This window comes from Empidonax traillii, unplaced genomic scaffold, assembly GCF_003031625.1.
Source record: "Empidonax traillii isolate 1590-97213 ecotype Southwest subspecies unplaced genomic scaffold, ASM303162v1 scaffold140:size1466565, whole genome shotgun sequence".
Classification (NCBI taxonomy): domain Eukaryota; kingdom Metazoa; phylum Chordata; class Aves; order Passeriformes; family Tyrannidae; genus Empidonax; species Empidonax traillii.
Genome location: NW_020955333.1, coordinates 206691 through 231743, shown reverse-complemented (window position 1 = coordinate 231743; position 25053 = coordinate 206691). Strand labels below are relative to the sequence as shown.

Here is a 25053-nt window from a genome sequence, read left to right as displayed (position 1 = left end):
GGCTTTTTTATAGTTACTGAAATTGTCTAGAAAATGTGTTTACTTAGTTTCCTTTCTTATAAGTAGCAAACATATGAAACCTCCTAAAACCAGCAAAAGCAATTCAAAGATCAGGTTTCAACCTTACCTCAGATGATTTTCCCCAGCAAAGATTGCAACTTTGGGTGTTGAGCCATTTGGAGATACTCTCAGCTTTCCCAGATTCTTCCAGTAAAGCCTCTAGCTCTTTTGCCAGGTTTTGTTTGAATACTTTTAGTTAACTTTTTGATTAAGCTCAATGAATATCTTCCTTCCACCTTGGCTCAGCAAGAATAGCATCTCAATTTCTCTCCTGTCCAGATAGATGGACCTTTGACCTGAGGGTTTAATCATTATTCAGGGTCTTGCAGCTTTTTCATTAGGGAAAGGAATTGATACAGAGTCTGCTTTTCCTCTACTACAAATCTGTTATTTCAAACATCTACCAAATCCCATTTCTCTGAATAGAGTAGGAGTCTAGTTTTGGTCCTAGTTCCACACCTCTTTCCAGCCTGCACTGAATATATAAGAGTTTCTCTCATGTTATACTTGAGATCCCACTAATTAAATTTTTGTCAGATCCATTTTTGTGGGCTTTCCTTGCTTCTCTCCCATGTGCGTGTGCACAAGGCACGTCTGCAGCCAGCACCACTGAGTTGCTTGTAGCATTCAATCCCTGAGCAAACCTGCCTGTCTCGTCTCGCTTCTGACAGCTTCAGTTAGTTGTGCCTCAGTGTAAGTCTGTTATTCATGTGCTGAGCTGTTAAAATTCTTCTTGCCTTTGACACTTTGCTGCTGCTTAGAGAAATACCTCAGGTAATGGTGAATCAGGAAGAAGTAAACACTTGTCTACAGAAGCCGTTGAATTGTCCTGGTCCCAAAGAATCATGTGTTCCTTGTGTGTTTAGTTATGGTGCTTCTAGAATTGCTCTTTTATTCTGATTTCTGTAGCAGGCTTCAGAAAGCCATGTGATACCTGCTTGAAGTGCTTGAAGTGTTTCAATCCCAAAGATAGACTAAAAACACTCATAAAGATAAAATAAATGGACTTGTGAAATTGTTCTATAAATTGATTGTCTCTTAAACATGCGCAAAAAAAAAGTCAACATTAAACAGCTATAGTCTCTGCACAGTGAGAAGGGCTAGAGAATAGCTTCCACATATGGCTTCCACACATTGCTTCCATCTGAATAGTTTGCTTTTGTAAAAGTTTGCTAGTGTTATCTGAAAATGACAAAATATTAGGTAGATTAGGCACAAGAATAAAAGAAATCCCTTGGCATAGAATATTTGAAAAAGTTCTCCCCCAGCCAGCTTTCTGATGCTGCTTTCACACTCCTAGATTGATGGGTGAGTAGTTTCCAACTTCTACAAATTAGGGAGCAAAAACTTTCTCCCTCTCCTACACACTGTGTTTTTGTACATGAATATTGTTGTGGTGAGTAGTGACCAACAGTGATGAGATGAACCTCATCCTGAACATAGGAAAACCTTATGCAGCCTAATAGAAAGTTTCTCCTTCAGTCTGGGTTTTCATGTGTTTTTTCCCATTTATGAACAATTTTTCCTACTAAATGTCTTCCTGAAATTAATCAAGTTTTCACCAGGGAATGAGAATAAAAAATGTTTTACAAATGCATTATCAAAAAAGGAGGGCCAAGGAGAATCTCTGCCAATTATTGGATGTGGGGGAAAACATAGTTACAGAGTATGAGGAAAAAGCTGAGATACTTAATGCCTTTTTTGCCTCAGTAATTGTCAGTAAGACCAGTTGCTCTCCAGGTGCCCAGCACCCTGAACTGAAAGACAGGGACCACCTACACGACTTAGACTCATAAAAGTCTATGGAGTTGGATGTGAATGGGCTGCAGGGGTACTGAGGGAGCTGGCAGAAGTGCTCACCAAGCCACCTTCCATCATTTACCAGCAGTCTTGGCTAACGAGTTGACTGGAGGTCAGCAGATTCGACCCCATCTACAAGAAGGGCTGTGAGGAGAATTTGGGGAACTATGAGCCTGTCATCCTGAGCTCTGTGCAGGGAAAGGTCATGGAGCAGCTCATTGTGAGTGCTATCACATGGCACATACAGGACACCTGGGGGATCAGGCCCAGTCCGTGTGGGTTTAGGAAAGGCAGGTCCTCTTGACCAACCTGATATCCTTCTATGACAGGGTAGTCCTCTTAATGGATGAGGGAAAGGCTGTGGATATTGTCTACATGGAGTTTAGTACATTTCCCACAGCATTCTCCTGGAGAAACTGACTGTTCATGACTTGGATGAGTCTACTCTTCTCTGGGTAAAAACTGGCTAGATGACTGGGCCCAGAGAGTGGTGGAGAATGGAGTTACATTCAACCTACATCTAATCACAAGGGGTGTTCCCCGGGGCTCAGCCTTGGGGCAAGTCCTGTTTAATATCTTTATTGATGATTTGGAAGTGCTGAGTGCACCCTCAGCTGATTTGCAGATGACCCCAAGTTAGGCGAGAGTGTTGATCTGCTGGAGGGTAGGAAGGCTCTGCAGAGGGATATGGACAGGATTTGTATTACATTCAGCAAAGTGAAGTGCTGCATCCTGTACTTGGGTCACAACAACCCCAGGCAGTGCTGCAGGCTGGGGGAGAGTGACTCAAGAGCTGCTCAGCAGAAAAGGACCTTGAGGTGTTGGTTGACAGCAGCTGAACATGAGCCAGTGTGTGCCCAGGTGGCCAAGAAGACCAATGGCATCTTGGCTTGTGTCAGAAGTAGTGTGGCCAGCAGGACTAGGGCAGTGATTGTCTCCCTGGTGAGGCTGCACATTGAATCCTGTGTTCAGTGTTGGACTCCTCCCTAAAAAACATTGAGGTGCTGGAACATGACCAGAGAAGGGCAACAGAGCTCGTGAAGGGTTAGGAGCACAAATCAAGCGAAGAGTGGCTGAGAGAGCTGAGATTTTTTTAGCTTGGAGTAAAGGAGGCTCAGGGAAGACTTTATTGTTCTCTACACACATCTGAAAGGTAATAGGGAAGAAATGTTGTTATCTTCTCCCAAGTGAAAAGCAGTAGGACAAGAAGAAACAACTTCAGGTTGTACCAGGGCAAGTTTAGATTTGATATGAGAAAAGATTTCTTCACAGAAGAGTTTGTCAGAAATTCGAACAAGCTTCCCAGGGAAGTGGTGGGGTCACCATCCCTGGAGGTATTTAAAAGATGTGTAAATCCATCACCTAGGGACAGGGTTTAGTGGTGGACTTGGCAGGGGAAACCTAACAGTTTGACTCAATGATTTTAGAGGTCTTTTCCTACCTAAATGATTCTATGATTCTATGGCAAGTTTTGTCTTCTCTTTTGGCAGACGAGACCTGATGGGTTGTGCCCATGCGCTGGGCACAGGCAGGGTGTCACCACGCTGAGGGAGATGAACCCTCCCTGTCCACTCAGCACTCGTGAGATATATCTGGAGTTCTGGGTCCAGTGCTGGGCTCCCCAGCACAAAAGGGAGACATTAATGGACTGGAGCAAGTCCAGTGAAATGCTGCAAGAAGATTAAGGGACTGGAGCCTTTGTTATATGAGGAGAGATGGAGAAAGTTGGGACTGTGCAGCCTGAGGCTGAGAAGAGTCAGGGGATCTTACTTATTTGTGTTTATTTGCATAAATACCTGACTGGGTTGAGATAGGTGAGAGTAAAGATGACAGAGCCAGCCTCTAGTGCTGGTGACAGAACAAGGTGAAACGGGCACAGTTTGAAATATAGAAAGTTCCATTTAAACATTTACTCAAAGGCTGATCAAACTCTGGCACAAGTTGCCCAGAGGGGTTGTGAAATCTCCCTCCTTGGACCGGATGTTCTCCTGTGCTGCCTTCCCACCTCAGCTGGTACAGTAAGCTCTGTTCTGTTTTCTTTCTTTTGCAAAAATGATACTGCAACCCAAGTGTATATACCTATGAGGGTTCACCTGTTGTTGATGTTTGTGACATTTTGTAATTCAGTCCAGCAGCTGCAATACTCACACTTATGTTGAACTGACAAGATTGAAAGGTATCTGCTTAGTGAAAAGGTCATTTTTGATATCTTTTCGCTTATGCCGTAAAAAATAAAGCCAATCCCTAACTAGGATGTCTTAGTTTCAGCTTTGTGTATGTCTTTGTGTTTTTTTTTTCCCCTTTTTCCTGTCTGTGTGTTTTTCTGTCAAAAGCCAGTTCATGAACTCCAGAGAAATGCACACCATTGGTTTGGCTGAACTGTTCTAATTTCTCATTTTGGAAAAACAGAGGGGCTGTCTGCCACTGTCCCATTACCAATGTATTACACTGTCCTGACACTTATGAAGCAAAATCCATTTTCGCATTTGCTGATAATTCTTCCACAGCCACTACTGCTATTTGCTTGATAAACCCCAATAAATTAGCAGGTTGGCAACTGCTATGTCACCTACATGCAGTTGATCAGTAGTGCTGTTATACAATGCTTTGGTAGAAGCAGCAAGGACACTTCCTTGTTGTTTATCACAGGAACCACAGTCCCCAATGTTTTTGTTACCATAGCTGTGGCTGCCTCTCTACAGTCAGTGATGCACTGTTCATCATCAGCTCCATCCCGGAGTTGCACTCACTAATTCAACTGCTGATTCAACTCCACTATTATCACAAACATTATTTTTTGTGATAATATTATGAGGCAGCGTCTATAGCAGGGGCTATTAAAGTGTTAAGATGGGGAAAAGGAAGCTGATTTATTGGCTTGAGCTTGGGACTGTACAACAGGACTACAAAAGAAGCCTGTGCTTGTCCATCTTGGATTCATACTAGGGCTGGCTGGCATCTCCCTGCGTCAGGTTTGTAATGTAAGCTCAAGCACTGGGGCTTGTTCCCAGTCTCCAGTCTTCCCTTCCCATAAAAGCAAGGTGGAAGTGTGCAGCCTGAGGTGTCACTGTCTTGTCCAGGGCATGTTATATGCCTTCCAGCCACCGCATAGGCGATACCTGGTTGGTGGTCTCACACACCTGACACCTGCAACTGAGGGCATCACGTGGCAGCTGCCTGTCATAGCCTGTACAGCTTTCTTTGTGAGGTGAAGCTCTGTGCTTTGCACCCTAGAGCAGGGAGAGGGCTTAACATTTGCAGTTGGGCTCACTTAAGTTCAGTGTGCAGCTTTTAGTCCTAATGTAATGTTCAGGCATTTCAAGCCTGTCCCTGGGAAAGGCTGCATGCCTACATCTCCCTGCTCAACCTCCAGAAGGACAGAGCACTTATGGAAGTTGGACTGCATGGAAACGGTTGGCCTTCTGCTTCCAGCAACCTATTTTAGCAGATTGTTCAGTAAATAATCACTGGGAGCATAAAAGACTACCACAATGCTATATGAGAAGATTTCTGAAGGTGAAAATGCTGCCAATGGAAATAAAGTGAACCTCAGCTATGTAGAACTGAATCTGCAGGGGATTTTTCTTACAGTCTGGTAACCTGAAATATTACAGATTTCATTTTGGGGAAACATTCATTAAGCAGTTGTAGCTGGATATCTATTAGGTGGTTGGTGAAACAAAGTTTATTAACTGATCCATATCCAGAAATGTTATTAAAATCCAAGATTTTATGTAATATTGTGTTGCTCAGATACCAGATATTACTAGGCCCAAACATTTTAATACAGGACAGATCTCCAAAAATCATGGTTATTTCTAAAGTGGAAATTGCCATAAGCATGTTCAGCAGCTGCTGTGAAAATAATGTGAAAATAGCTATGAAAATAATGTGATTTTTGGTTAGGAAAAAAAAGTTGATCCAACTTTTGTCATCTCAGGAAGTAGATATTTCCCAAAACTTTTTTTTTTTTTTTTTTTTTTTTTTTTTTTTTTTTTTTTTTTTTTTTTTTTTTTTTTTTTTTTTTTTTTTTTTTTTTTTTTTTTTTTTTTTTTTTTTTTTTTTTTTACTATTTTCAATCTTCTTATGCTAACTTCCTATTGTATAGTGAATTATTAGCTTAAGGATATAAGAAGAAACTCGTAATATCACCCGTGCTGCTGCTGTAAATCAAATATTCAAGAGGAACAGCCAATAACCCAAGGAAGTGCAGAAGGACAAGGAAATTTGATGGAATATTGCTTTGCACTTTTTGTGACCACCAGCTCCTGTACAAAGCTGAGTACTGAATATTAGTCAACTGTCCTTTGAGAAAGTTACTTAAAAGAAATTGCAGGAAGTACAGAATCAAGCATCAACATTTACAATTTTAAAAACTGCTAGTAAAGTGAATATTAATGTATCTCTCTGCTGGATCAGAGCCTGGACTTGCAAATGGGTCCATTCAGCTGTTTGCATGAATCCAGCTATGGATCTGGGTTCAAGGATTTCTTATGAAGCCTCCATTAGACCTAAGAAGGGCTTTGAAAACTTATTTTTAGACAGTAAAGGACAGAAGGGATCAGCAGAATGATGGAGTCTGACCTCCTGCATAATCCTGCACCTCCTCCACAGCAGGACATGAGCTGCTTTTTGTAATGAGATGAAGTGAAGCCAAAATTTGGAGCACTGGTTGCTGTGTCTGTTTGAGTTGCTGTGTTGTGCATATGCCTCCCTGGATTGAGAAAATGACCCTGCAAAACTCAGGAGTAGCTGGACACATTAAATTTCTCTCCTAGGACAGTATAAAAAACATTTCTAAGCCTGACACACTCTGTGTGAGCCAGGAAAAAACCCACATTTAGTTTTATTGCAGACGTCACTGCTGTGTCTCAGAACAGTTGTGGTGGGTGAGGGGGGATCTTTGGCTGGGGACTGTACCAATGCAGCAGGTATTGAGAAGGCTGTAGCCTAAAGGCAGGCAGAGGCACAGTGCTGAGATCCACAAACTAACTTTAGAATATCTGGATCAGACACTGGAAGTAATAAAATACTGCTAAAGCACTGAACTGAGCTGCTGCTATTTTATATCACTGCTAAGTCTGAAGGAACACTAAAACATTTCAGGAGCTGGTTTAGAGACAGAAATCCATATACACAGCATGTTGTTAAGGGTGAAAGCAGAAACTAAAATGATTTCCCCTTTTGTCACAACTTAGTCCCAAATCTACACTTAATAAAATGTCCTTAATGAGACATCAGGTTCCAGAAGGACCTGGACTGCAGCCAACTGCCAAAGAGAGATCCTGGGAAGATTTGGAAATCATTCTAGAGGGAGTGACTGGAATTTGCTGAGGAAAGGAAATCAATCCAGACTGGCACTTACAGGGAGATGAACAGAGCTCCTCTATGGGAACATCACTAAGAATCCAAAATACCAGAGAGAAAGATAAACTTTCCATCTCTAGAAAGGAAGGTAGTTCTTACAGATTACATACATGTGCACATATCTAGTGTGAAACAACAACAGCTTCTTAACTGCACTGTGTTAAGAGAAGACCCCACAACTGGGACAATCAACAGAAGTGGACATGCCTTAAGGAGGAATTCATTGTGTTCCCTCCAGATTTCAGGATGATGGTGGCTAGGTTAGCCACTGGCAGCAGCATGTCTGAGATGGCTCAGTGCTAGGACTGGTGGACACTCACACATTCACAGGAAGAAAAAGAAGGAGACTGCTGCTCCCTGATGCTGCCAGAGTACAGGAGTGGGTGTAGCTGCAGCAGCAGAGTCAGAGTCATGCTTGGCAGCTTTTCTCCTGAGGTGTCAGGGAAGAGCCTGTGCTTCCAGATATGCTGAGAAAAGGGCAGAATCTACAGATAATTGGTTAAATGCTTCTGTAGTCTATTTCTTAGCAAATAAAAAAAAATGGACTTCTTGCCTCTGTAGATTTTACAAATTCATTATGTTGTGGCTCATTCGTATTCATTCATATTCTATTATTGTACAATATGTATTATTGTAGTCCTAGTGGGGACAGTTTTCTTGCTATCATGCATTACACAGCTGTAGAATGAGGGGAAAAGCAACATACGAAAGAATTATAATGAACCAATTCATGCAAATTTTGTTTTTGCACTAAAACTGAAGCAATTTCTGTGTCCCAGTCAATTCTATTAAAAACATTTCCAAAGCCACCTTATGCAACTAAACTCAAAATCAGCATTTGACTTCTGATTTCTTGAGAAGGCAGCTTCCTTCAGCACTGTGGGGAAAGAAAGAACCTGCCTGACTCCTGTGCTGCTTTCAGCTGTGACTGTGATACTTTGCTTCTCTTCTTCTTTCTGTGATTGATTGTTTCTTCAGCATGCCCTTCAGAGAAGTCATTTTTCCTTCATTCTCCCCTTCTGTTCCCTGCTAATTTCCCAAGCGATGTCCTGGAACTTTTTCCTCTATCCCTTTGTTTTTCCATTCAAAATGTTCTAGTTACTAAGGTGGTAGTTCAACAGTGATCCTTACCCTGGGAACTTGTAAATGTCCCTGTTGCTGTCTTGTCTCCTTCTTTCCAAGATAATACTTTTCCCCATCTCCGATTCTCATCAGTGGATGTCAAGTTCAAGCCAGTTCACTTATTTGTGTACTGCTTTCTTAAATGATTGTTGTGAACATCACCACCGTACCACCCAGATTAATCGAAGCAGAAAACTGATCCAGAGCCCATTCCCATCGCTCTTAAATTTGTATGCAAGGCTGCCAACAAAAAAAATCATTAGGCTGACCTCCATGTATTGGATCTAGAGTTTGTTACATCTCTCTCCATTTTCACAGGTTGCATCTTAAATTCTTGCAAAGCAACAGACAAATTTGGAAGGACCATAGTTTTAATAGTCAGTGTTCTTCCAAGATCGATTTTCAGGCAGAGTGAATTTAAATTACTGGAGGAGAACCTAGTAAATATTCTGTAGCAACTTTTTACTTAATGGTGTCTCCACAGTTTTACACCTTTTCTTTTAAATCTGTGCTGGTAATTAAGAAATAGTGATTGTGCAAATTATTTAGTGAACTGAGATTACAGTTAATGAGGTTAAAATTGCTGGTTCCTGCATACAGTATTTAATCCTAAGAGTAGTCATTCTGAGTTCATTATTGCCTGTACCAGTCCCTTCAGTTAGATTTGATGCACATATTTTGGCTTGAAATTACATGCAGTTTACTCACAAAGTCTTATTTTAAGTGATGAAAAGTGTTGAGGTGATTCTGTAACTTTCAGTTAGGTTTTGAATTATAGCAACACTTGGACAGGGGAATTTTTCGTTGGCTAAACTGTCATTGAAAACACACTTGTACCATCAATGTGATGGTTAAGAAGACGTTATGCTGTTGACCTGGTGTCAGCTCTTGTGGATTGAAGCTTTTTTTTTTTTGATAGGAGTTTTGAGAGGATGGAATATAAATCCATTTTAAAGATGAAATTGGTGGATCAGCTATGGCCTCCCAACTGTGATTTCCTGTGCTTAGACTGCTTTTAAAATCTTGTTATTTCAAATAATCTAAATTGGAATTCACTCAATAGCTTTTTTTTTAAGAGTAAATAAAGGGCCAAGTCAGAGAGGAGAGACTTAAGAAAGTCATGTCAGTCATCCAGCCTATAAAACATTTTCCACAGAAGCAACACCAATGTATGGAGCAATGCAGACAGCAGGGAAAGCCCCCCTTACCTCTGGGATGGCAGTGTCAGAGCCTGGAGCATGATTTCACAACCCTCCTAGTAGTTTGGCCCTCTGCACTCAAGGCCATGTCTCTGGTCTGAAAGAGATATTTGAGAAGTCTTTTCTGTCATGGGACTTTTTGAGAATATGCTGGAAGAAGACTTCCCCTGGCAGAGGCTTCCCACAGCTGCTCGGGAATGAGATTGGTTCCTGCTTGGGACAGTCTGCAGTAGGTGTTGCAGCTTGTTGCTTGTGCTGATCCCCACACAAGATCCTGGTCCTGACTTGTGGACTGATTCCTTGACCTCAGGCCTGATGGCTTATTACTTACTTGGGATTTTCAGCCTGGAAGGTCTAGGGAAATATTATACCAGCCTTCCACTACCTGAAGGGAACTTATAAGAAAAGAGGGAGAGAAACTTTTTACATAGGCATGTACTGAAAGGATAAAGGGAAATGGTTTTATGCTGAAGTAGAGTTGATTTAGATTAGACACAAGGAAGAAGGCTTTTTTTAAAATGAGAGTTGCAAACACTGAAACAGGTTACCCAGAGATGCTCCATCCATGGAAATATTCAAGATCAGGTTGTGTGGGGCTGTGAAAAACCTGATCTAGTTGAAGATGTCTCTGCTTTCTGCAGGGGGATTGGACTAGATGATTCCACCTCAAACTATTCAATACTCTTTGATTATGGACTTGCTTGTTCTGGGATCTCACCTCACACAGGATGGTAAGACTGAGCTCTTGCTGTTGATACCATTGCCTTTGCCAGCTTTGTCACCATGCTTGGCTCTCAGCTCCCTTTTCCTCACAGAACAGCTCACTCATGCTGCTTCCTGAAATAGTAGGACCCGAGAGCATCATAGCACATCCAGATAGGATGCAATTATGGAAGCACTCACCTCCAAATTCCTGTGTGTGAGGCTGACAAATACCAGAATTTGTATCCTCTGAGGGCAGCTCACTGATATTGCTATTTTCAAGTCTGAAGAGTGGAGGAGGAAAATTAGAGACCCTGTCCTTTGAAAAACATTGTGAAGCCCAAACTAAAAAAATTACTTCTGGCTTGCTCAGGCATTCCTTGGGTTTTGCTTGGTGACTTCCCTTAGTGGATGGTCTGTCAGTGACTTTTCAAAACTGCATTTGGAAGTTTTTGTCACAGGAAAAAAACTCTAAATAGCTTAAAAACTCTAAACCAAACTCTAAATAGCTTAAAAAAAATTACAAAAATTAAATATATAGGCCCAACTCAGGAAATCGTGGAGCCCCCAGTGGTAGAGGAGGGACAGACAATTCTGCACTTGTGTGGCTTCTTAAGTGCTTTCCTTGTTCAGCCATCATGGACCATTCATCATGAACCATCCTGTGTTGGAAGCAGACTGCTAAGCTTTGATCTCACTGAATTAATGTGTTCTAATGCCATTATCATGCACTATTCTTTGATGTGGGCAATATTCTGGGATGCTAGAATAAAAACCTTCTACTTGTGAATTCTGGTGGCACTGACACAGGGCTCAGGAGCTGTTGCCTTTGCAAGACTTCTGGCTTTGTTTCTCTTAAGTGATTTGATGCCACTTAAATGCTTAGTTGCTGAGACCAACACAGAGATGCTGTTGACTCTTTCCTCACCTGAGTTTTTGCCAGAAGTCAGCAGAGCCTGACAAATTCTCCTGGGGAACAGCAGGGGATTAGATGAATATGTATTTACTTGCTTCTCTAGGCAGGCAGGCACTATGTAAAAGGTTGTTACCTAGTTGTCCATGAGATGTTTGGAAGATAATGTGGCCCAGTTCTATTATGCACCCTCCCAGGAAACCTGTAGCTTCTGGTCACAAGAGCTCTGTGTTTATTCCTTTCCTCCATGAAAGGAGGAAGAGAGACTGGGGAGTAGGGGGGATCAGAAGGTAAAGATGTTTCTTTTTTACCTTTCTTTTTATTCTTATAACAGTATATGAAGAAGACACACACTGTCAAAACCAGTTAAATTTCAAGGGTAGCACTGAAGTGCCATGAGTGTCAAAAGAAAACTGAGAGTCAAGTACCAGTGAAGTATGTTGTAAGGTTCAGTCATCATGGATGTCATGGGTCACGTTCTGTATGCGTCAGCAACACTCCCCAATTACTGCAGAAGTGACTGGTTCCCTCTCTTGCATTTTTAAACTATTTTTTGTATTCTATAAATGGTTCATGTGAGATACTGCCATGGCTCAGTGTCTTAAGTAGTAGCCATATAAAAGGACATGCTAAGATCGAATCTTGCTGAGAGATAAAAGTCACAATCCATCAAATTAGAAATGTGCTGGCAAAAAATCTTGTTTACTTGGTGTATGTGAAAAGTTGCTTAATAATAACATAAGAGAATGAAAATAGTGCCAAAGATGTACCCTGGTGTTGTTTTGGCTGAGAGATATGACTTCTATATTCAGGTGTATCCTTCTCTCACTAGGGATAAATTTTTTTTTCAGAAGAGAGATAAATATGCAACATGTACAGCATCTTTGCTGCATTAAGTTACAAGATTTGCTTTGCAATAGGGTATAACATTAACATTTATTGCAGCATATCCTTATCTAGCATGATTTTCACTGATTACTGTAAGGGTTTTCTGGAATGGTACATGAAATGAAAGCCATGTCACTTTTGCTGTCCCTCTCTCTGCAAGCTAATCAAAGTAGGTTAGAAAAAGTCAAAGGCCTTAAACAATCCAAACAGAAATAATTGGGGCTGCCCAGAATAGTTGTTACAGTACATGCTAGGCACTAGGAACAAATATTGTTATATGAGTACCTTAATTGTCTTAGGAGGCATTTTAAGGCCATTAAAAACACTCAGTCAACTCTCTGAATGGTTGTTTGTTGGTTTGTGTTTTTTTGGGGGGAGGGAGTTTGGTTGTTTAAATTACTGGTCTTCTATCTTCTTAGCATATATTAGAATTAAAACATATATATATATGTGTGATTTGAAAACTACACATCTTAAAAGCACAGGCTATTTTAAACTATTATCATCTGGTGAGTCTTACTGAAGGGAATATAGCAATGCTCATCTACCACAGGCATAAAGCTCTTAGTCTTGTTTTCAAATTCTTTTTTCTATGCAAAAATATGAAGAGTAGAAGAGTGCATTTTTCCTACTTTTGTTAAATGACCTTTCAAATTCAGATTTAATTTATTGACTGCTATGATTAAAAGAAATAATGTTAAAATACACATGAAGCTGGTTACATAAGCCAGTTCTGCTTCTGTCTTACAGACATTAGTCCTTCCTGTGGTTTGCTCAATTCTCTTCATAGATTTCTAAAGATCTATGAAGATCATTTCTTCACAGATGTGAGGGTATGGATGAGTACAGTCAGCTTTATTCTTCAAGTCGCAAAGGGCAAGAGTAGTGGTGCATTAGTAGTTCTTAGCAGTGCATCTGTAGTTTTTAGTCTGAAGTCACAAATGGCAGTGTTGTGCTCACAAGGAATTTTGTTGCCATTAAAAGTTCCCATTAAAAGTAGCCTGCTTCAGGTGGCATGTGGAACCACAGGAAAAAACCACCACGAGAGTGACTGAACACTGGCACAGATTGCTCAGGGAGGTTGTTGAGTCTCCATCCTTGCATCCTTGGAGATAATCTGAAGTTATCTGGGCAAGTTCCTTGGCACTTAGCCCTGGGTAGTCCTGCTTGAGCAGAGAAGGCTGGACACAGTAACTCCAGAGGACCTTTCCTGTCTCAACCATTCTGTGATTCTGTGGTTCTGTAATATTGGAAAGAAAGGCTTTGTTTGTTTGTTTGTTTGTTTTCCACTTCAAACTGAAATTTGGTAATGTGTGGATGTTGTGTGGCAGTTCAATGTCAGCAACATCGTTTGCTGCGTTTTAGAAAGAAAGCCAGAGAATTTGCTTAGCCATGTATAGTGAGATTTAGTTCCAGATTGAGAAGCCTATTTGTATACGTGAAGAAGATATTTAAATTCTGGTCAGCATGGTCAACACACAGACAACAGGTTGGTTGGTATCACCCCAAGAATGACTCATGCCTCTGGAGTAGAAGCCTATGGGGCAGTGATCTCTGAGTCCCTCTGTAGACTTCCCAGTGATACCTGCCACACCTCGAGTCTTGTGTTTCAAACTCTAGCTGAGTCCCACTCAGAGCATCTCATTAAAAGTAGAGAGCATGCAGACTGGAAAATGTATCTACTCAAAGCAGAATTTGGCTAAAATAAGAAGAGTAACAGGAAGGGTCTTCTTGTATAAATATATATGATGACCCAGGGTCTTTGATTGCTCAAAGGACTCTATTTTCACCTTTTCAGAGATACTGCAGCTTTAGCAGCAAATTGTACTCAGTGCATCACTTCGACAGAGATTTGGTCTAACAGATGGATTTACTTGCTACTGATGTGAGTAGAAAGTGCAAATGTCCCTGCTTGGGTTGAGTTCTCATTGTGTTTTTTGATAAAAATCCATAATTATCACATGTGTTGGGTAACTTTCAGTTATCCAGAATCCTGTACCTCCTGGTTCTGTTTATTTATCAGCCTCACTCACTTACACGTATCCATGAAAAATGGACATATCCAACTGTGCAACACTATAATGTGCAAACATAAAAAACAAGGAGAAAACCTTCCCCATACCATATAACTCCAAAGAGTTCTTCCTAATTTTAAATATTTAAAATCCAACTCACCACTAAATCATGGACTTGAAATATATGTCTGATAGCCTACTGTAAAATCTGACTTGTGTATGCACAAAATACAGGGAGAAGATTTCCCTGTGAATTCAGGGAGAGGATTGCTTTTGGGACGACTGAAAGTTCAGATTCAATGTCATGTGCTAAACATAGTGAGGTGAGTTCTGGATATATTTGTTTTATTGTTTGTATGTTTTGACTGAGGGGATTGTGGCTTGCACTACCATTTTCCTATTGGAGCAGGAGGTAGCAAGAAATAAATGTGCATTTCATTATCCATCACCAAACAAGCTACCAATCTGATGGTTTACCTTTACTGAAATGTACAGGTTTTATTCTTTGTCTCTTGGCTGAGTGGTACTGACTTGGCTATGAAGAAACTCCTTCAGCTGCATGAAGAATAAACTTGAGTTCTTTAACACTGAAGCAGAAGAGAAAAATGTTAATGTTTCCCTCTGCCATCAAGGAGGTTGTTTCTGTGTTAAAGCTCTTATCTATTACACTGTGCTAATTATATTACAAGATCTTGAATGGCTTCTCTTACTTTTTTTTTTTCTTCCATTGATAAGTAGTCTTTGTACTAAAAGCCCTCTCATAACATTGTGTTCCTTTGGTGACAGCATGCTGACATCCAGTGCCAGCAGTGCAAAAAATTAACATCAGGCTGGGCTACTAAGCCTTACGATATGTAAAGAAGCACTCTGTGAGTCAGTACATGGAGTTTTTCCATAGACTGAACACAGTTACTCTGTGAGATAGTCTTCATATGAAGAGAACACATCCTGCAAGTCTGATTTAATACCACACCATTATTTTCAGTTGCCACTGATTGGACCTTAACTATCTAAATGCAGGGTATGGAATGGCAAGTCTTAGTGTTACGGTCCTTGAAGAGGGAAGGTGTAAAGCTGGATGGATCAGTGAGAGTTGTGTTAAGAACCCAAGTATGATACTTACTTTCAAAGGAGAGGAAGCACATCTATTTACTGAGAATTGCCACAAAAATTCAAAAGGAGTTGAATTTAAAATAAGCTGGTCAGCTGCAGGAAGATGGTTCCAGGTTATGAAGATGTAAATATGTGTAGAAGTAACCTTGGTTTCTCTGATTGCTTTAAGTGAGGAAAGCACAATGTGGCATGTGCATATTTATCTCTCTAGTGAGAGATATTTATCTCTACTGAGAGATATGAGCAGAAAATGAATTGTAGTAATCTAAGATAGGAACTTGAGATCAGATATCAACTATTATGAGAATTCTATATAGCACCAGAGCAAAGAGCCTCTTCTAGGCTGGTCACCCAATCACAGCTGGTTTGTTGTCTGTTCTGAGCATCTCAGAGGGACAGCTGTCCTCATATGTGCTGTTAATCTTCTCTAACTCAGATTATTTTGCCGGGGGTTGGATGGGGTGGGTGTGGCTTTGAAAACCAAACAGATGAAGTGTATATTCCATCTGGTCAGACAGGCTTCTTGATGACAAAATCATGTGCTTATCAGTGATCTGGGTTGGTAAAAATGGTCTGTTTTGCTTAGTCCTTCCTTCAGGAAGTGTCTTGCATTTTTGTACTTATTATTTTTTTACAAGGTTGGGAGGTGAGAAGTGGGGTGGGGACAGAAAGGAAGGAAGAAGAGATGGCCCTAGAAAGTGCCTGAAGATTCCAGGAAATTGGTAGGCTGGACTTGTTAAGGCTTGTGAAATGATTTTTGACTCAGGCTTTCAAATGAAAAAATGAGATATTAGAAGGATGATAGTCTTTTATCTGCTGAGGAAGATGGATGGGTATGACTTAAGATGTCATGTAAATGAATGGGTGCTATAAAGGGATCATTCTAATGACATGCTGTTAAAGACAACTGTCAGGAATAAATTATTCTTCTCTTCTGATGATATTGATGATAATGCACTTAAATTCCCCATGACACATTTCCTCACCCAAAGTTAAAAGCTTTTCCTAAAATGTTCAATGGGCGTAGAGGTCTTTGTTGTGCATTTCCAACTCCATGAAAAACATCGGGTAGTGGCTTACATAAGAGCAATTTTGCCTGCAATTAGTGTGTTTGCATACAAGTACACAGCCTTTGATTAAGCAAAGGAAAGCATTTAAGTGCATGTGTAAGTACCTTTCAGCAGTGGAGCAATGAGACTGAAATACATGAAAGGAGGAAGCCTGATTTCAAAAGTAACAGGGTTGATAAGAAGAGCAGTTCTGAGCAGCTGAGCAGTTCAGGACTCTGGCAGGGATGGAGATGAGCTGTATGTAGCTGCCTCGAGAGATATCTGGGCAGAAGTCAAACCCTTCCTGTGCAGCCCGAGACCAGCACCACACTTTACTTGTTCTAAGGAGAAGCACTGGGAACAGAGGGTAAAAAAGACAAAGAGGACAAAAGTACTATGAGGGAGGCAAGGATCTGTCTTGCAGGTGTTGACCACTGGCTGCAGTGCAACTGTCTTAGGAGCCTAGAGGTGAGGGCCCTGAGCCTGAAGGGAAGCTGATCATGTTGCATTGCACTGTTGCCAACCTCTCCTCCCAAAATTTCCTGTCTACAGAGGGAATGTCATGTCTACCCCTGGACAACAGTTTGTTTGGAGAAATCAATAAATCTGCATGCTTGAACATGCTTGGGGAAAGGACACAACAGAGGTACTGTCGCCATGGTTGACCCATAATGGGACTGGAACATCCTTGAGGGACCAGGATTCATGGCCAATCCATAATGGGAAAGGGAAACTGAAGAGCAGCATGGCAGGAAGCCATTGACCATAGGGTGCTAAAATGAATTACACTGCTTCAGCCTCCCATGCACTCATGCCTCACTGGAGGAATTTTAGTGCACTGAGATTAAGAAAAGGCAAAAATAAGGGTGCTTGAGAGCAGGAAGGGGAAGGGCAGGAGTTAAATAGGTTTTTGAACAGTGATTTCTGTTTGGTTTGTGTTTTGTTTGGTTGGTTGGTTGTTTTTTTTCCCCCCTCACTGTGAACCAGTGATTGTCAGTTTGTGTGGGTTGGCAGTAAATTAAGTCAAGTAAAATTCTCTGACTTGATGCAGCTTTACCTTCGGCAGACTGGTATAAGAAGTGATGGGCTAAATTACAGTAAAGAAAATGTAGCCTGAGCATTTGGAGAAGTTTTCTAATGGTAAAGGAGGCTGATCACAGACTGGATTGCTGAGGGAGGCTCTGGAGCCACTGGAGGATTTAAAAGCAGATTAAATGAACTTCTGTCAAGAACAATTTAGAAGAAGTTGATCCTGCCTTTGGGACGAAGAGGTGAATTAGGTGATCCTCTTGAGGTGCTGCTGAGCCCTGTTGTGTTTGATTTCTATGACACTGACATGGTCTTGTGTACCCCTGGGAGAAAAGAGGATACTGAGCTTAATTATCAGAATGCAGTTTCAGTCAGCAGGAGGTGTTTCCTGAGGAGAGATGGCTTGAGACAGAAGGCTGAGGATGTTAAAGAGGTGAAGGGTACAATTAAATGAGATTACGTAATGCTGTATTTGTAATTAAGTTGACAGAAAAGTGAATCCTTTTTCATTTAACCTAGTACTGACCACATGTCTCAGAATAGTCTTCCTTAATTCAACGTGTATTAAAAAATTGGATCCTCAGGTGCTGTTTAGGTCACTCTGTGGACAGGGAGGTACTGGCAAGGATGGTACTTAAGAATTAGGGAGCCACTGAGGATGCACTCACAGCACCTCAGGCTGCAGATGCTTTAGCCAGAATGATTACCAACTCCAGCTTCAGCTTGACTGTACATATTGAGTCTCAAGCACCTTGCAGCACTCCTGCCAAGGACAAGCATGGTTTTATCCTTCTGCCTACTACATTAATTCAGGTAGCTATTTTGAGGTTAAGGCCATTTTGGCTTTGAACTGCAGCTGGTAATGAACACCTGGATGGACTTCAGCTTTATTTGCAGGTGACTAAGGTACCATTATTAATTATTAAACCATTTCTTGTAATATTTAATTATTTCTCCCCATTTTGTGATGAGCAAGCAGTACCATTATTTTCTGTAACCAAATAACCATCCCCATTTATCATACTAATTGTGTCATAATGAGGAAGGACCTGGGACTGGGGGGTTGTCTACTCTGAACAATTTTGGAATGTAGCTTTCTATGGTGATGATCATAGGCAGTAATAATTAGGTATGCTAGGTGCTATACTTATCATGAAGCTTAAATGCAATAAAATTTCATCATATGGTGGTAGGCTTACAAAACAATGAATTGCCATAGTAAATGTGGAAATATGAAAATAGAGTATGGACACATACAAAATCACTTCCTCTTGCATGGATTTCCCTCAAGGGGAGAACTGCATTGAACATGGAACTGGAAGAAAATCACAGCACGGACCCTGTGCTGATTGCATATAGCTCAGAAAGAAGAGTGGGTTTTGCTTGCTTATACTTCTTTCCTGGTTTCCTCCCTGGTCCAGCAATATTACACTGGAAGCACTTCTGCAGAGCCCTTGAATATGCACTATGCCCTTGATAATCTGTTGTGTTTTTTAAAAGGAAGCAGAATACTGGACCTGAGATCTGACTTATAGATTCAAAGGAAAAATATAGTCTGCTAAAACCAGCTGTCTGTCTGCATATAGATGCCTTCCAGATGGATAAATCATCCCCTTTTCCTCCTGTTTTTGTATTTTACCATGAAATTAATTCACTAAGGTTTTAACGTAATAACGTCCATATAACAGGGAAACCCCATAAGAATATTCTGGAGACAATATCCCCATTAGCTTAATACAGTGGATAATCTACTCAAGGGTTTATCTGAATAGTCAGTAAATATAGCTGCAACTACAGGTCGTTTTTGAAGTCCTCCCCATGAGACCACAGCAACCAATAACATCTGTAATCAGAAACAGTGAGATGCTCAAGTTTTAAGTTTTTGCCTATACTCAGTAATTTCTACCATAGCTTTTAAAATGATGTAATATTAACTATTCAGTATTAGTCAATATTGTCAGGAATATTTATTGGAAGAACAAAGTGAAAACTACTTTAGTTTTTCCAAGCTGTTTTCATAGCTCTTGATTGCTTTTTTGTTTTTTTGTTTTTAAAAGTAATATGTTCAAAGAAGAGAGAAATGTGTTTTAAGTATTCAGAGCTAGCTTGGAAGATGCAAAGGGAAAATTTTGTAAGAAAAACCTCCACACTACTCAAAACGAGCTCTAATGCTGATAATTGCAGGTTCAAGTCTAGATTAATCATACATGCAGTAGTCTAGACATACCTGCAAGTTAATTCAGTCCAGTGCTTAGGTGTTGGGAGTAAAGAGAAGGAAACACCTTTGCCGAGAATGAAAGCTATAAGGAGGATATTGGGGAATGCAGAGGACAGATAAGACTATTTTTCTGTTATTCCTCTCTTATAATGGTACCTTCACTGAGAATCACTAGGCTTTTCATCATCTCTTTTGTTTGCAGATGCAGTCACCCACAATTTAGAATAAGTGGAATCCCACTTATCCCTGCTGGTTTTGAGTGCAGATTTATGTTTCTACCTTCTCTGTCACCATCTTGCAGTACTGCCATTCTCCCTTGTCCTGTCAATACATGCTCTTGTAAAAAGTCCCTCTCCATCTTTTTTGTAAGCTCCCTTCAGATACTGGAAGGCTACAGTTAGGTCACCCTGAGGCCTTCACTTTTCCAGGTTGAACAAACCCAACTCTCTCAGCCTTTCCTCACAGGAGAGGTACTCCATCATTTTCATCATCTTGATGACCCTCTGGACTCGAGAGAGAACTCTCTTTCTTTTGTGTTGCCACAGCAGCCTGGGTCATTACTATGTAGGAAGTGGGACTGGCCCCTCAGCTAAGAACATTCATTTGCCATATGATTTTGAAAGTGACTCAAAACCCTGGGTACTCGAGGAACACAGTTTTGTTCCTGGACCTTGGAAGAACTGGGGTGATCAGTAATAACTTTTCCCTGACTGAGAGACTGTACTGGCTCTAAATATTTTGAGTATGGATAGCTATTTTCATGTTACCTTGAGGTTTAGCAAATATAGTACCCTGCTTTAATCTGGCTAAAGATCTGATAATATTCTGAGTATTGAAGCTGCATGGTCCTATCATTTTCAAGGTAACAATTAGATGAAAGTATGCAATACCTGCACTGCATAGGCTGATGGTTTCTACTCTAGAACATCTTAGACTAGCAACATCCTTGTGGAAAATAGGCTGTGTGTTTCAGTCTGCACATTAAAAGCTACGGTTAGCTCTCTCTGTCATACATGTATTACTTTGACATGAATTTTAGAGAAGATATGCATCTAGATCACAGTGATGGGTACTTTGTAACGCCTCTCTATTATGATTTAGTTTTAGAATTTAGATTTGGAATATTATCTTTATATTTTTTTCTTTAGGGTATTTTGAAACCTTCCAAAATCCTTCTCGGGCATTACTATTCGCTCTCAGTCTGGAGAGATAGTAATCAGTCAAGGTCCTTAAAATGGTACTCTGTAACAACATGCTGAGAGCCTAAGTTTCTGTTAATTCAGGAAAGATACTCTGATCATTTATTTGCTTACTTCTTACTTGGCTTCTGTGTTCTTTGACTTTTGCTGTGAATATCGTAATTTATTTGACATCCACTCACCTCATGTCCTGCTCATACTGTAAAATTTGTATCTTTCATCAGTGCTGACGGGAACTCCAGTTCTTGGCAGGGTTCCAAAATCCCAAGATCAGAGAAGGCATATTTACTGCATTTACTCTTCAGTGTGACTTTTGTACTCATAGGGGTGTGCACGTCGTCATCCTTGGAAAGTTTTTAGGCAAGTGTCACATTCCTCCGTGAGGGTGAAATATGGAACTGTACAGAGCTGCTGGAAAGGACTAACAGAGAGCAATCAGAAAGGTTTGAGACTGGTAGCACAGCAAAGGCTTCTGTTTCCCAGAAGATGCCCTGCCTTGCCGTGTGCTTCAGCCCTGGCTGGGAGGTCAACAGTCGTGATTCAATCACGGGGATTTCCCAAGGGCCTGCACAGCTGCTGTTTGTTACCAGCCTGTCTCCGCCTGTGCTACTTGCTCTCTGCTCTTGTGCTGTCCTCTTGGGTTTGGGCTTCTTTGTTGTGTGTTTTTGTTTGTTTTTGTTTTGTTTTAGTTTTTTTTAGCTTTCTTCTTTTTTTTTTTTTTTTTTTTCTTTTCAAAGCTCCTCACTACTCTTCAAGTATTTTCAAGAAAGGAAAGACAATGTTTACTGATTTGTATTTTGAGAATTGAGTTCCACTGGAAAAATTTGAAATATGTTGCCTTTTGTTTCCCTCACAAGAACAGAAGTATTGTATCCTTCTCTCATTCTTTCACCTAGTCAGTGAGTGCACACATTCAAATGTCAGTACCCAGAGGGAAGAGCAATGCCTGGCGATGTGGCAGTGTGTGTGTGAGCAGCATCGATGGTGAGCATCCTCTGCTCCAGTTGAACAGTGCAGTTCTGCAGTGCAGCCAGGAGGGCTGAAACAACTGGCTGAGGAGTTCTCCAAACTACTTGAGTTAAACATCTCTGGGAGCCCTACAGAAGATATGGAGGACACACTGAAAGCTAATGTTTTGTCTGTATGTTTATAAATTGACAGGAGGTGCTAGGTAGCTTTAAACTGGCGTTTTATCAGTCCTTAACAAATCATGAAAAGAATGATAACAATTAATGATAACAGTGTAAGCTGTAATCCCTTCATTCTAATGAGTGTTATTCAACATGGTTTTATAATAAACAGTTCGTGTATTTCTTTGGTATCAGTTTTAATTAAATTACAAATCTGTATGATAAAGGCACTGTTGTCACGGACTCCAGTAAAACAACTGACTTTTGGCAGAGTGACATTATGATTAGAAAAATAATTACTGTCAAATGAAATCAATATATCATATATTTATAGCATATATTAAGTGAATAAAAATGTAATAATTAAGATGTTTCAATGATCAGGTTCAGATGCTTTGTTTGAAATGGCTATGCTTGTCCTCTGCAAGGGTGGGAGAGGGAGATGGTAGGGTAGAAAGCCCATGTTCTTGTGGGCTTTTCTTTATGTGGGGTTTTCATATGTGGGGTTTTCTTTAATTTTAGTAGTATTGAACAAAGTAATTGCTGACAGAGTTTCAGAGAATAAGTTAATGAAGTGTGGATGGTCCTGTGCAGGGCTAAGAATTGGACTCAATGATCCCTGTGGGTCCCTTCCAACTCAGCAAATTCTGTGATTCTGTGTGAAGTGTTAAGCAAAGACAGAAGAGCTATTTAGAAGTACTAGGGTTATCACGGGAGAAGATTATCTTCCCAAAATGACATGAGTACCACAGCCAGAGAGGGAGGCCAACCATCAGTGAGCAGCACTTGCTTGCCTGGCATGGATGGGCAGATGTGGGGTCAGTTGCTCAGGGTCCCAGGAGGTGCAGTGACTGTGAGCTTGAACTGAGCTCCCATTACAGGCTGGTGCCAGAAACGACAAGTGTAGTATTAGGAAATTTCAGTGGGCTACATATTGAATGAAAATGTAGCCATGCTATTACTGTTTTGGTGTTTTGGCATTAATGAGAGTACTACCAGAATACTCAATGCAAATGTGTTGTCCTCATACTTATTTACAAGTACACTGACTAGCTGGGAAAAGTTCAGAAGACAACTACACGGCTTTTTCCGACATTTCATCATTGTATTTCTTGCAAGAGAGCAAAAAAAAGAAGTCTAGTTCACTGCAGAGGACATTTAAAAGTGACATAGTACTTATGCAGCAAGAGACTGTCTCACAGCTCAAGGCCAATGAATTTAGGAATGTGCTGGTTTTGGCTGGGGTGGAGTTAATTTTCTTCATGGTGGCTTTTATTTTGAATTTGTGCTGAACATAGGGTTGATGTTTTTGTTATTTTGTTATTTTTGTTATTGCTGAGAAGAGCTTACACAGAACCTTTTCTGTTTTTCATACGACCATGCTGGCGAGGAGACTGGGGGTGCATGGGAGGTTGGGAGGAGACACAGAAAGGACAGGTGACTCCAACTGACCAAAGGAATACTCTGTTCTATATGACATCATGCTCAGTATATAAAGTGGGGAGAAGAAGAAGGAAGGGGGTGGGACATGTTTCGAGTGATGGTGTTTGTCTTCCCAAATCATTGTGATAAGGCCCTGCTCTCCTGGAGTTGGCCGAACACCTGCCCGCCCTTGGGTAGAAGTGAATGAATTCCTTGTTTTTCTTTGCCTCTGTGTGTGGCTTTTGCTTTTCACATTTAACTGTCTTTATATCAACCCATGAGTTTTCCAGCTTTTTCCCTTTTGATTCTTTCCCCGATTCTGCTGGTGGGGAAGTGAGTAGCAGCGTGGTGCTTGGCTGCTGGCTGGGGTTAAACTATGAAAAGGAGATACACTGGGAATGGTCAGCTGGAAGCTGAATCTTGGGAATTACAGACTGAAATGCAAGTTTCTAACAGTGAGGGCAATAACTTATTGGTTCTTAAAAAAAAAAATCATGCAATTTCACAGTACAGACTTCAGGATTCCAGCTTTAATTATGAAATCATGCAACAGTTCTCATCCTGACATTGTTTTTTTCCCCCAAGTCTCTAAGAGGAACGCCTACGGTTCCTATTTTCCTGTCCATTACCTTGAAATTATGTAAAAAAAGGCATACACTCTTCTTGATTTGCAATAAATTAATATGCTTTTTTGGAAATTATGCAAATAATTTATTCATGTATCTTGTTCTAGCACATATCTCATCTGTCCAACAACAGCATTAATTTAAAGCTAATACAGTTATATCCTTACCTTTTCTCTGTTGATTACTGTAGTGGGTTTCTGTGGCTGGATTTTCTCATTTATTTTCCATGTAGTCACTGTGCAGAAAATTTTAATAATTGTGTTCACCAAAGTGATTTAATTGCTGTGGTTTTCACTGTAAGAGAAATTGACATCATATTTCTATTTTGAAGCTGCTCCCATGCATAAAACCTTCACGTTAATTCCTTACCTCTTTGTATTCTGCTATGGTTTTCCAACAAGGTGGTGGGGATACTCTTTCAAACTTAAATAGTGGGGAAAGGCTCATGTATGTGCAATGGCTTCTCCTTTTTGCCAATTAAGGGTGTATGTAGTTTCAGCTTGTTGGCACCTTCTGCTGTATGAACAGGATAGGATGCAATTCCATGAAGGACTTGTTGGCAGCTGTTGCTGCTGGTTGGACCCACGTGCTTTGCGTGAGTGATACTGTACGTGTGTAATTTACAGCTCGGGAGAAGAAGGGTCTCACTTTCAAGTGTGTCGTGATTCATGCCCAAATGAGAACAGATTTCTCAGGGAAGAAAGTGATGCCCTCTTCCATTATTTCATGGCAGTTTTGCAGTATTTTTTACCATCTTTAAAACATTTCTGGCACAAAGCTTATCTGTCAGAAATTTTCAGTCCCTGACCCTGTTGTTTATTTCTTAGATTTCCTGTGAGTTTTCTGTGATTAGTATTCCCTGCCTCTGCCTGCTAATACAACGTCCAGAGTTCAACAAGCTCCAGCTTTAGCATTTTTTTATAAAACTGTGGGACTCTGCAATAAACTTATCCCTTCTGTCTTATCGCAAATATTCATCCCAATTCTCTTAATAAAAATTCTGAGTCATCTCTAGTTCTGTGCTTATAAAAATTTCACTGGAAAAACACACCAAAAGCCAACAAAACAAAACCCCCAGCCTTCCAAAGGCTTTATAGAAAAGATGTTTATTCCTAAATAAAAATCAATTTCTTTATGTATAACACACATTTAATTAAATTATTAATAATGCTAATTGTGCACTTGAGAGGAAAAACTAACT

At 40.5% G+C, this 25053-nt stretch overlaps 1 long non-coding RNA gene across 1 annotated transcript; it reads right to left on the bottom strand.

The window, feature by feature from the left end:
• Positions 1-1410: 1410 nt before the first annotated feature.
• LOC114057661 lies at positions 1411-23262 on the bottom strand. The gene is made up of 3 exons (XR_003571272.1): positions 23183-23262; positions 2841-2846; positions 1411-1420 (listed from the first exon to the last, which is right to left on the bottom strand). It is a non-coding gene; the product is annotated as an uncharacterized LOC114057661 (long non-coding RNA).
• Between the last annotated feature and the right edge of the window lie 1791 nt (positions 23263-25053).